Raw genomic sequence first — 14,039 nt, 5'->3', positions numbered from 1 at the left:
TTTGCTGTACAGATGCAGTACGGAAGCACATCTCTCTGGTTCCATTCTGACCAGCTCTCTTAACATAGTTTGTCCAGAGTGGACGCTACTGCTGTCATAACTACTAGCAGCCCCTCTAATGCCACCATGGCACATAAGGAAACCTCATGTCAGTCTATCAGCATTTTCTCATTGGGCTGGGTGCAAGATGATGAGCAAGCTACAGTGTGACCACATTTTCTTCTTTTTCCTTCCATTTTTTCCACCCTACTCTTTCCTCTGCTTTCAGATAACTCACTGTTTAGGCTTCATGAAGTTCTTATTTTTATTCCTGTTCACCTCTGACAGTCTCTATTGTACTTGGGTTGAAAATGCAGTACCTACTGGCTAGAGATGATGGCTCTGAATATATTTTACTATCAATCACACTCTGGGGGACCATCAAGAAGATCTCTCTGTCCTGCCCCCTGATATATCAGAAATTATGGTAGAGTATACCCTAAAAGATGGTGCATAATATCATCCAAGATGTAGACAGAAGGCAGGAACCATGGGAGGCATGGATCTATAGGCAAGAGAAATGGGTGAATTGACAAAACTGTAAGTCCTCTAAATTCTCTTTAATAACTCTTACAGCTCTTCAATTTCTTGAGCGTTTGAAGATGGCTATTTTAACTCTTCTAGGTTGATGACCTCTTGGTGTTTCTGACAGCTCAGATCCATCTCAGCTGAGATGGGAGTTCAAAACCACATGCTGATTGAGAAGCTGCATGACACTTCTACCAATGGTGCTTCCTGGTTTTCCTTAAATACCATTTGGGCATTCATTCACTGAGATCAGGGAGCCAGATGTTTCTGCACAGCTCCATACTCTTCCCCACATCCAGCCTTTCTCTTCTGTTTCCCAACTGGGGTAAATATACTGTCCCGACCTGTACTTCAGTAGAAAGCCTGCTCTTAGAGTCCAAATGTATGTGCCTGTATTCATCCAGATACATATGCATGCCAACAACCATATCACCAGTCACTGATCTCAGCTGGATTTTACTCTCACTTTTGAATGAACAGAATTATAATTCCATGCCTTTATCTCTATCTCTCTGACTGGAAACCAACTGATACCTTTATTAGTGTGATTCTCTATGCTTGTGTAGAGAGGAAAATTCAGATATCCTCACCCCGACTCTATGAACAATTCCCAGTCTTCCTAACCCTCCAGCTGTAGGTTGGCTGGCTTTCTCTAATTGCCTAAAGCACTGTATCTATACAGCTCATGGTCTTCTTGAGCAAATTATGGATTAAGAGGACTTGGTGGAGTCTGTATATAAAATTTTTTAAATGAGAAAACTACAGTTTAGGGGGTTATAAACAGTATTTGTATTTTAGAGTAGAAAAAAAGAATTTGATCATAGGTCTGCAGTGCTCTCACTCACTTGTTTTAACAGGAACACATTTTGTAAAACTCAATTTTTCAGACACAAGGTGGGTACCTACCTCCCATTCCAGAATTCCTACCTCCTAAGCCAATGAGGTACCACTATGCTGACACCTTTAACTGATATTTCAAATTCTGTTCAGTGATATAAGTTGGATGTATCTTTAAACAATGCCTTTCTCCAAATATTCATTTACTTAAATATCCAATATCCAAAAAGTTGCTGTTCATTTTTGGGGAAATGTGGATCTTTTTGTCTCAGCAGTTTCTCACAGGAGGCCAGGTTATTGCAATAAGAACAGGAACATCTATGTTCATCTGATGCAGGAAAAAAAGAACCTGAATAGGAGGCAGCAAGGGAGGCCCTCAACCTGGCCCAGGTCTGGTGTCATTTAAGATAGAATAAGCCAGAGTTTGACAAATATCCTGTGGCCCACTGCTATTGTGCTCAGATCCAAGACTTGGGGTGGGGAGGGTGGCTGTGGGGAGCCATGGAGCTTCCTGTGAAGGAAATGGACATTCTTACAGAATGACTTATCGTTTTGCTTTAGTTGCACCGCTGGTTTCTTAGGAAAACAATTCCTTTAGCCAACTTTAGGGAAAATCAGGTTCCTCATGGAGAATTAAGCATTCAGGAACCAGAACCAGTGCAGCCATAATGAAGACAGGCCAGGCCATAACCATTTGGCAAGTTATTTCATGAGCAGAAGTCCTATTCCTGTCATACCCTCAATTTCTACTGCAGAAATAAATATATCAGTTCTACACTGCAACAAAAATGGGATCTTCTGGCTATGATTTGCTTGACACAAAAAGTTTTGAGCACGTGTCAGAAAGCAAACTAAAGCGCTTTTTGTTTGTTTTTTTTCAGCAATATTTCCATGTGTGTAACAGGACTCCAAACAGTGTAAAGCTTCAAGAGAGTAACTTTTATAGGTGTCCTTCTTTTGCTTAACAGGTACCTCCATCACCATTAGAGAGTATTTCTTGAGAAAAAAGAAAATTGATAAGTGAGGACATACTCTACTCAGTACCTCTGGAAATATCTGATCATCCCTGCCCAAGGAATGGAATAAAAATGTTAACACACTTAACTTTTATGAACAATATGCATCCCCCACTATCTGTAATCTCAATCTAGATATATGTCATGTCCTGTAGCAGAGATTTATGTACGTGTTTTATATCCCATGACACCAGGGAAAGTCATTCTACCTACGCCTCCATTCAAGTCAGAGGGTGCATGAGTGAGACAGAGAGAAAGGGGGTACAGATGGAGAGAGACAGAGACAGAGATCAGTGATATGCCAGCTGCATTGATATTGAAATAAACACCAATAATCACCAAACATCCCTGCAGATAACTGAGCTAGCTGCTCCAGGGTAGGATGGAGCTGTGCTTCATTCATCTTGCTCTCCTCCACAGCACCTAACACAATGTATATTGTTTAAACAGCTGCACGATAAATGTCAAATGTTGAATGAAATCCCTTAGGAACAAAAACAGGCTGATTGGTGGATGGGTGGAGGGGTGCTGGGAGAAGACTACTGGTGAGCAGGCAAACACACTCAGAGGAAGGAGGATCAGTAGAATGACTTTTAGCTCTGCCCTTCCTTTTCCACCTGTTCACAGTGCATGTGTGTCCAAATTATTTCAGCAATAGGTCCTTCCCCTTTCATTCAAACTATCAATGGAGATGCATTCTCTGTTGTTCGCTTATCCCATCTCCACAGTAGGAGCTCTTAGGATAAGATAGGAGACCCAATAAAGAGCCCAACAAAGCTTGGTAAGGTGGAGGGAACCACAGGGGCCCAAATATCTCATCGATTGACAGATGATCTCACCATCCATTTTCCTTTAATCGTTAGGGTCCTCCAACCAAGTACACCCTATGGTTGGGGTGTGTGTGGTAGGTAGGGGAGCTTTGGGGCAAGGGGAGGGAGGGAGAGAGAGAGGAGGAGGGAGAGAGGGAGAGAGAGAAAGAAAGAAGAGAGACTCTGACATAATAGACAAGCCCGAAAAAGCACTTAACATCAGAAATCCACCAAGAATAAGAATAGGTTCCCAGACCACGTCTGGGTTATAAGCTGATGTCATTTGAAGACATCTCATTGGTTCCACTTAAAAGCCATCTCCTTTCTTCACTCTCTCATTCCCTGAAGTGCCTTCACATTTATCGTTTACACTTCCCATGGCTGCTGCTAACCATGTTCACCATATAATTCAGACCAGTTTAACTAAGTCCTTTCTTATGCATCCAACCTTTCACCTCTACCCTTTGGACAGTACTTTATCTATCATGACACCAGAGACCAGGAATTTAATTCTTGTTGAAGTAATGAATAAACAGCTTAAACATCACTTAACATCTAAGATACCCTCCACTCCCATCTAATCTCACTCCATCCATCTAATCTTATTTCTCCCAGCTTTTCTGCTCAAACTCTGTATCTCCTTCCTCCCCAATACCCTGCTGCAGATCAGTCCTTTAGTATCTCTTCCCATCTTCAATGTCCTTTTAATTTCCCCTGTCAAGCCCTCACACTAATTTAGGCCCTGCTCAATTCTACTTTGCTCCTTAAATTTTGCAAGATCTGTCTGTTCTCAAACAGTATTCTCTTCTTCTTGCTCCTGTGCACTTGTATTTGCTAATACTCATTGGCACTTAATCACTCATAGCCACGCCTTATTACCTGCTTTATGCTTGTTATTAGCCCTGCCTTCTTAACTCAGTCACCACCTCCCTCGGGCCAAGGGTTAAAACCTATATTCACATCTAAAATGCATTACACCCAGCATCGCCCAAGCCCTTGACAGATGAGCAATAAATCCACTAGAAATAGGTCACCCATTTTCTTGCACAGAGGATGGCTTGACAGGCTCATTCATGGAAGTTAATGTCATTTGGACTAACCTGGTTAAAACACAGGTGTGAGACACTCAGACAGCCAAATGAAGATAGAATCATAGCCAGTGTTTCTGACAGCTCAGAATGTAGGAAAAATGGACCAGCAAGAAACAACGAAGAGGGTGTGGGGATCAGGCACCTTCCTAACAGGAGAGGAAGCATTACAAATTGGTAGACAAGGGACTTCCCTGGCGGTCCAGTGGTTAGGACTCCGCGTGCTTCCACTGCTGGGAGCCCAGGTTCAATTCCTGGTCAGGGAACTAAGATCCCTCAAGTGGCTTGGCCAAAAAAAAAAAAAAAAAGTTTAAAAAAATATTGGTAGACATTTGGAAAGACATCTGGCACTATCCATTAAAATTTAAAATATGGATAGCTTTTCAACCCTTATTTCATGTCTTACTGTCTTTGTAGAAATAAACTCATATGAGTACATAAGAGGCACCAGCTAGGGTATTTTCTGCAGCCCCCTTTTTAGAAACAACCTAAAATCCATCATTAGGGTCAATGCTAGATAAGTAATGGAATATTCATATAACAATGTGCAATGTAGTTTTTTCTTTTTAATGAAGTAGAACTTTGTGAAGACATGGCAAAACCTGACACAAATTAAATACAGAAAAAAAAACTGTAGAACAATACATACAATATGGTATAATTAAAAAAAAAATACAAAACCAGCCCTAACTCCCCCATGTTGTCTGTGTACATTTCCATAAATGTACATGTACAGAAATGTTTCTAGAAGGATTCACACCAAACAATAACAGTAGTTACATCTGGAGAGAGTTCTGGAAGGAGAGGGATCATGGAGAACTTCAGCTTTATCTGTAGGGTCTTAATTTATTAGAAGGAAAGTATCTTCACATACTACCTCTCTTCATTAAAAACAAATTAAGCTATAGGAAGAAATCACCTGAGATAACACCTAAGACTGGAAAGTGGGGGCAGATGAAGAGATTTATGCCTGTGGTTTTCCGAATCATAGTCACACCTCTTGGTGGAGTTCATGGCCAAAGTGCAGACATGGGGTGGGTGGGTTTGATTGAATGTAGTGGATGTGATGTCATTTGTGACCCTCCCTCCGTGGAAAGAAGTAAGTCAGCTTTTCCTGGATTGGGCGCAACATGTGGAGCAGAAGTGGGGAATTTAGGAAGAGAGGAGGCGTGTTGGTCAGAATAGAGGATGACCCCTTCACTCCAGCCGGTTCAAGTTCACACCAGGAAGAGAATCTAAGTTCATGACTTGAGGCCAGTGACTCTGGAGTGTGAGTGTGCACAGGATCCCCTGGGAGTTTGGGTTTTGTTTGTTTGTTTGTTTAACATGAAAAATCCCAAGCTTCACGCACAGGGCTGGTTCTGGTTCACAAGGGCTGGAATGTGTGGCCTGAGAGCCTGCACTTATAAAATGACCCAGAAGACTCCTATATGGGTAACGTGTCTGTCATGCTCTGAGAGGGTGTGGAGCAATGTGAGGATGGCCACCTCTCCTCTCTGTAGTAGCCCACCCTTCCCATTCCCGTCATGAGAAAGCTTTGTAGTTCTTTCGTGCCAACTGCCCCTTTTCCCACTCCCATCTTCCCATTTTTAAATAGTCAAACAGCCATAAGAATTAAATACTGAATCCCCAGGTAGGTACTGAAGATAGAGGAGGTGGTATGGAAGAAAAGGAGTGGAGAAGGGGAGGTGGGGAGAGAAGCAGGGGCCAAAGGATAAAGACAAGTCAGTTTAGTTCGACCATTGGCTTGAAATGAGAAATTTAGAATAAAAGGTGGCTGCATGGGCTTCAGATACTGACGAGGTAGAGTTTGAAGTTCTGAAATTATGCAGTCAGAATCAAAGCTGTTGGCTAAAACTTGTAGAGATAAATTGAAAAGAAAATAAAAGTTACCCATTCCAAGGCTCTGGGCAGAAATATGTTTTGGGCAAATTCAGTGTACCAGGTCTTATCCTCAAGGAGAGCTCTGGCTGGTCCTGAGGTAAACAGGCAGAGAAGTGGTTACGTTAAGAGTGGCTAATATTTATTGAGCACTTACTCTATGCCAGACAGTGTTCTGAGCATTTAATCATTTCATTCTACGCAGTAACCCCTGAGGCGGGTATGATTTTTTAATCTCCATTTTACAGATGAATGAAGTAAGAAACAGAGAATTAAGTAACTTTCCCAAACACACAGTTGAGGCAGGATTAAATCCAAGCAGTCTGACTCCAAAGTCCATGACTCATTTAATAAGCTATTATGTTTTAATTAAATATACAAAATCCAGTCATAGAGTCATCATAAGGAGCAGAGAGAATGGAGAAGGGGGAAAGGTCAGATGTGGTGAAGAAAGGAACTATGGAACAGGTGATGTCTCAATTGCGTTTTGAAGAATGAATAGGAGTTTTATGGGAAGACACAGCATGCACTGGAAATGGTAGGTTACAAATGCCCAGAAACTGTATGTTGGAGGAACCACAAGAGATCTGTATAAGGAGAATGAGCAAACAGCCTAAGAAAGAGGACAGAAGGTGAGAACCCGGATGGTTGGGTGTGGGGAGAGGAGAACAATGGCAGGAGCAGAGGGTGGAGGGCCTGTGCGTTGAATAAGTGGTTGGGAATTGGGATTCGGCAGTGGGAAAGCTTTTAGGTGGGGGAGTGAATGATCAGATTTTCCTATTGCTTAATAAAGTGGATGAATAATTAGCTCAGGAAAAGTTGAGAGACAGGGAGCTGGTATTTGGAGTCTATATCAATACAGGCCAGGACAAGTGGACCTCTGGAGAATTACGGAAAACAAATAACAGGCCTTTCTAACTTTCAAGTTTTTCTTGAGTTAGTCAGTTTTATGCACTAAGTGTTTCCTTCACTTAGTCATTATAGACACAGCATATGGAGTGACCTGTAGACATTCCCAAAGGGTAAGAACTCACTTGTCAGAGAAGACTCATTGGAAGGCTTACTGCTTTCATCTTTAGTGACACTCAGCACCCTATGGGAGCAGCGGGCAAACCTTTACATTTTGCAATGGGGGTAATCAATAAGTAGCTGTGCCTTTCTTTGTATCCTGAACTCTTGGACTCAACTTAACTTCAATAGAGATGGATCTAGAAAATAGAAATGTTGTCAGTAAAGGAAGGAAATGGACTGTCTGAGGGCAGGAGAAATGATCCTTTCCCTATGGCATGCCTGCTGTGTACACGAGGCACTGAGTTTCAGAGTTGTAAAGTAACCACTTCTTCATTTATCTAATCAAGATTTTATAATTTGCAGAGAGCGTTCACATGCATGATCTCATCTGAGTTGGGTGGAAGCTGCCATTTGCACCTCTGTCATTGAGACCAAAATACTTTGTGATTTCACTCAGCAGTTGGCTGAAGGGTGTGAAGAGCTCAGCTGCACAGGTGGCTGAAGTAGTCAGGAGTGGGGAGGGGGCTCTGGTACTGTCTCTTGTGTTCTGGGGGAAGAGGGAGCAACTATCACTAGTGAGTAGGGGAAAGAAAGTGAGCAAAGCCTGAGAAACTGTCAAGTGGAAAACTCAGTAGGGCTTCTTACACCACTCATATAGTGCATCTCCTGAAGCCATATCCATTTGAGATGGAAGGGGAGGGAAAGGAACTCCAGATCCTGGAGCTCTTTTGGGAAGAAAGTTGACATTCTGTCTCTATAAAGAGTTTTGATACTCAACACATTCACAGTAGTTTTTTAGCCTGATCTGATTACTCCTGCTGTTTTCATTCTAGTTTGATTTCTTCTTCAAGGTAACATCCTCTAAAAAAAAAAAGCTGAATTATTAAGTCCTCCCAAACTCCTTTTCTAGGGAAATATTCATATATGCTACCTCATGGTGATGTGTTACAACTCGGAGCTGGAGATGAAAGTGAAGAACAAAAAAAGAGATTAGAATATGAGCCCCTTGAGGGCAAGGAGGGTCCATAATCACCTTGGGATTCATCACCCAGAGTCCAATACCCAGCACATTTTTGCTTAATACATATGTGTCATATGGAAAATGAAGAGAGCAAAGGGGGTGGGGGGGGGAAGAGGATCAGGGGTTAGAGAACACATATATTGTATATTTAAGCTCATAATACCTTTCTTTCAACAAGTTGCCACTCTCCAAGTGGATTATCACCTTCATCACCCTTAATTCTACAAGTGCAATCCACACAATGGGGGAGAATAAGAAAACAAAAAACCCAATATAACACAGTCCCATCTCTGAATACCCAAACCAGGACTAGGAATCACACAAACAAATGCGCCCTTTGCACACATTCTTTGGCCTTCAGAAGTTGAGTGCCAATCTCCATCTGTCCATATGCCTTCCTAGTGTGAGAGATGTGTTACTGTCAAGAGGAACCTTCCCATAGCTCTCAGTGAAGAGGAATCAGGATCAATTTATCTCCACTGACTCGAGGGTGGAATCAAAATGACTGGTTCTTCTCAGGGCAAGTCAGGATGGGATTGAGACAGCAGGGGGCATACCCTTGAGGAAGTGACCCTTGCATGGGTAAAGGTAGCACTACAAGATCATTGTGACTTCTTCCATCTCTGAATTCTGGTTTAGAATTCTTGGAACACTGTCCCCAGAGAACATCAGCAAGGCTTAAAACATCTAGGGGACTCATTTTACAAAGGGCCCTCAAAATCTGAAGCATATTCCTTTGAACTTCTTTACTGGTGGAATGTCTTCATTCCTTTTGGGTGAGGTTTAATTTTTTTTGAGAAAAAAAGTCAAGTCATTCAGAACCAAAGTTGGTGAAAAACATCAATGTCTGGGCTGTGAGTTGCACTTTTGTGCAAAAAGTGTGTGTGTGGTGTGTGGTGTGTGGTGCATTTCACACTCGTTTCATATTCTAATGAAAGATTTTAAAAGATTCAAAAAATGGATTGCACCATAAAGCCAAGGAAAAAATATGTGTCGAACTTCCCATGTGAGATTGAAGAGTGACATTTGGAAGAATGCATTATTAAAAGCAAAATTAGTCTCATGACCTAAGTATAAACACAAGAGCACATGAGTGACTACAGTATTAATTATTTTGCACACTTAATGCAGTGTAGGTAACTAGCAGCTTTCAGAAATTGACAGCCACACTGCTCTTGAATGTGCCTGAGTCATCCTTCTTTTCCAGATACCATCAGGTCTGCCAGGATAAGTCCACCATCACTGAGTCTTTCCCTTCTGTGTATTCCAAACATATATATTTTGTGAAAGGCCTAAAGAAACTATTAAGGATTCATGAGGAGAGCCACAACAAGTATAATTTCTTCAGCAGCCTTTTCTCCCTGCCTTCTTCACATCCTATTTTCTCTTCTCTGAGGAGTGCCAAAAGAGGTTAGATTATTATTATTATATTAAATAATAATTCCTGACTTTCAGTTCTTGCTTTTTGTCCATCTTGGATATAGAACTGTGTTTGCTCAGGGAAAATGGGTCACAGATTGCTAAACTAGTTCCTCACTGTGCAGTGGTTAAGAGCTGTTTGTTTTTCAAATACCTTAATTGTATGGTCTACCAGAAAAGAGCAGCACTGGAAATTATACCTCTGGACTAAATGCAACCAGATGGACAAAAACAACAAGGCGTTTGAAAAAGATAAATGCCCCACAATCCCCCTGTGGTTGGTTTTATCGCCAGTTAATTTTATAATGGCTTCTTTTGGAGCAGGGGGATATTCCCCAGGGCTAGGAGTGATCCCTCAGCAAAAGCCAGGCAGTCTTCAGAGGGAAGGATTCTCTTTGCCGCCTATTTGGGTAGAATTGGAGTAAAGGTTTTGGTTTGGGGGCTAGAGTAATGGGTGGAGCTGATGGGAGGGTGGAATTCTAAGCCCAAGAGCAGCAACACATCTTTCTTTGTTTTATATTTCTTATTGGTTTTAATTTTGCCGTGCCTTTTGCTGAATATAAAGCAAGAGTTTTAGTCTGGAGTTGGTGACTGGAACTGAGGATGTGGAAAGCATGGTGTTAAATGATCTGGTTGGTTACCTGCAGGTTTAAGTTGCAGAAGCCAGAGTTGCTATTGGAAGAATATCCAGTGTTGGGTGATGGGCATGTGGGCTCATCAAGGGACTCAGAGTGAGACTGATCCCTGGATCCTTGCTCCTCTTCCCAGGACCATAATGTCCAGGCAAAACCCAGCCCTTGTGGGCATGCCTTAAAATCCAGTCAAACAAGCCTGATGGACTGTTTTCAGGCCATAAGTAACTATATACCATTTATCATAAAATAAACATATTGGATTCATGTTTGGACAGTGATGGAGATGTGAGAGAAAGTCCAGAAAGAAATGTAGATTAAAGACCTCATTGACCCTCTTCTTATGAGACATCTGTGATTGTCTGGGATTGGTTGAAAGATGTCAACATTTTGGTAAAGAGTTTATCCCTCTCCCACTCCATCTCCATCTCTTCCACCATTGCTACCAACAGGAGTCCTTAAAAATGGAGGACAAGGAATTCAAGATTCTCTAAGTATCTGTGTTATAAAAGAGAAAATAGATGAGTTGAAAGAGTGAAACCTGGGATGTCCTGAGGCTTGAGGAAGCCGACAGAGTTCAAATAAAATGATCAAGTAATTAACATTTCTTCCTCTTTCCTTCTAGAAGAGTTTCAGCTATAACCTTTGAGTATCTATGGCTATAAAATTTAGTAGTCACAAGTCTCCAGTGATTATTCCATGTAAACTTCTCATTTTCTTCATAAGATATTTTCCTTTCCCTGAAATCTCCCATGAAATCCTTGCTCGTGAGTTCTCTTCTACCAGAAAACATCAAGTATGTACTTTAAATATCTCCAGTTGATTATATGTGAATTAAATATTAATAAACCTGTTTAAAAAGAACCCTCTGATTTTCTTATTGGTCTTATTTTTGGTTGCAGTCCTTTAATATTTTTTAACTTTTAAAAAAGTTATGTAAAATGTATATACAATGAAATATACGTCACTTTGCTATAAAATTTGATGAGTTTTGGTAAATGTATACAACCATATAGCTACCATTCCAATCAATATTCAGAACATTTCAATCACCTTCAACATTTTCCTCATGCCCCTCCAATAAACCCTACATCCCATAAGAAAACACCTTTGATTTCTATCACCATGTATGTTAATTTTGCCTCTTTTTAAATGTCAGGAAAGTTTATTATTAATTTTATAGTATTTTACTGTTTTCAGCTCATCCTCTCTCATTCAACTTAATAGTTTTAAAATTTATTCCTGTTGCTATAGTTATATTTTTTTATTGCTACATAGTATACCACTGTGTGAATATCCCATAATTTGTTTATTTGTTCTTCTGGTGGTGGATTTTTGGAATGATTCTAGTTTTTGGATGACATGAACAAAGCAGACATGAACATCCTCATACAAGTCTTTTTGCAGATGCATGCTTTATTTTCTCTTGGATGAATATATAAGAGTGGAATTGCTGGGTCATAGGGAAGATGTACAGTTAACTTTATTTTTAACCAAGATATAATTTTCAAACCATAAAATTCATACTTTTAAATGAATTATTCAGTAGTTTTTATTTAGTATATTTACAAGGCTGTGTAATGATCACCACTGTCTAATTTGGAATATTTTCATCACCCCCAAAATAATCCCATACTTATTATCAGTAGTTCCCATTCCTTCTTCCCTCAGTCCCTGACAACTACTAATTTACTTTCTGTCCCTATGTGTTTGCCTTTTCTGGACATGCCATATAAATGGAATAACAATATGTGCCCTTTTGTGTCTGGCATCTTTCACTTAGTATAATGTTTTCAAGATTCATCCATGTTGTAACATGTATAAACACTTCATTCATTTTATGGCTGAATAAGATTCCAGTGCATGGATACACCATATTTTGTTTATTCATTCATCAGTTGATGAACATTTGGGTTTTTTCCACTTTTGGGCTATTTTGATGTGGACCGCAATGAATACTTATCTACAAGTTTTTGTGTGAATCTATTTGTTCTGTTCTTTTGGATATATAACTAGGAGTGGTATTGCTGGACCATAAAGTAACTCTATGTTTAACTTTTTGAGGAAATGCCAAACTGTTTTCCAAAATAGCTGTACCATTTTACATTCCTCCAGCAATGTATGAGGGCTCCAATATTTTGGTTATAGCCAACCCAGAGAGTGTGAAATAAAATTTTATTATGGTTTTATTTGTATTTCCCTAATGACTAATGATATTAAGCATCCTTTTACATGTTTATTGACCTTTTATAAATCTTCTTTAAAGATGTGTCTATTCAAATACTTAACCCACTTTTAATTAGGTTATTTGCTTTTCTACTGTTGAGTTGTTGTAAGAGTACTTTGTATATTCTGAATACTAGACTGTCATCAGATATGTGATTTGCAAAAATTTCTCCCAATCTATGGATCATATTTTCATTTTCTTGGAAGTATCCTTTGAAACAGGATTTTGAAGTCCAGTTTATCTATTTTTTTCTTTTGTTGCTTGTGCTTTTGGTGTCATATATATGTAATTACTGCCTAATCCAAGGTAATGAAGATTTATATTTATATTTATAAGCAAATACACATATTTTCTTTAAAACACTTTTTAGCTCTTACATTTAAGTTTTTTATTCATTTTGAGTTAATTTTTGGATATGTTGTGAGGCAGAGGTCCAGACTTATTTTTTTGCAAGTGGATATCCAGTTTTCCAACACCATTTGTTGAAAAGACTATTCTTTCCCCCACTGAATTGTTTTTGGTACACTTGTTGAAAACCAATTGACCATAAATTTATGGCTTTATTTCTGAACTCTTAAATTTATTTCATTATTTATATGTCAACATTTATTCCACTGCCACACAGTCTTGATTACTGTAGATATTGATACGTAGTAATTTTTTAAATTGGGAAGTGTGAATCTTCCAATTTTGTTCTTTTTCTAGATTGTTTTGGTTATTCTGGGTCTCTTGTATTTCCATGTGAATTTTAGGATTTGCTTGTCTATTTCAACAAAAAGCAACCTGGGATTTTGAAAGGGATTGTATAGTATCTATAGATCAACTTGGGGAACATTGCCCTTTTAACAGTATTGTCTTACAATCCAGGAACATAGATATCTTTTCACTAATTTAGATCGTCTTTAATCTTGCAGTGATGTTTTGTAGTTTTTGGTGTACAAGTATTGCACTTATTTTGTTACATATATTCTTTTTTTAAAATTAATTAATTAATTATTTTTGGCTGCATTGGGTCTTGGTTGCTGTGCATGGGTTTTCTCTAGTTGTGGTGAGCAGGGGCTACTCTTCATTGTGGTGTTTGGGCTTCTCACTGCAGTGACCTCTCTTGTTGCACAGCACAGGCTCTAGGCATGCAGGCTCAGTAGTTGTGGCTCACAGGCTGTAGGTGCGTGGGCTTCAGTAGTTGTGGCACATGGGCTTAGTTGCTCCACGGCATGTAGGATCTTCCTGGACCAGGGATCAAACCCGTGTCCCCTGCATTGGCAGATGGATTCTTAACCACTGTGTCACCAGGGAAGCCCCCTGTTACATATATTCTTAAGGATTTAATTTTTATAATGCTACCATGAATGGAATCATTTTATTAATTTTATTTTCATATTGTTTATTGCCAGTGTATAGCAATACAATTGATTTTTGTATACTGATCTTATATCATACAATCTTTTGGAGTTAATTACCTCTAATAATTTTTTGTTCACCTTTTGTGAACTAATTCTATAATTTTTTGTGTATGTGAATTTCTTAGAAT

Source organism: Aethalodelphis obliquidens, unplaced genomic scaffold, assembly GCF_003676395.1.
Source record: "Aethalodelphis obliquidens isolate GAN/ISIS:26980383/991018 unplaced genomic scaffold, ASM367639v1 scaffold2, whole genome shotgun sequence".
Classification (NCBI taxonomy): Eukaryota; Metazoa; Chordata; class Mammalia; order Artiodactyla; family Delphinidae; genus Aethalodelphis; species Aethalodelphis obliquidens.
Note: the sequence above shows the minus strand (reverse complement) of the source record.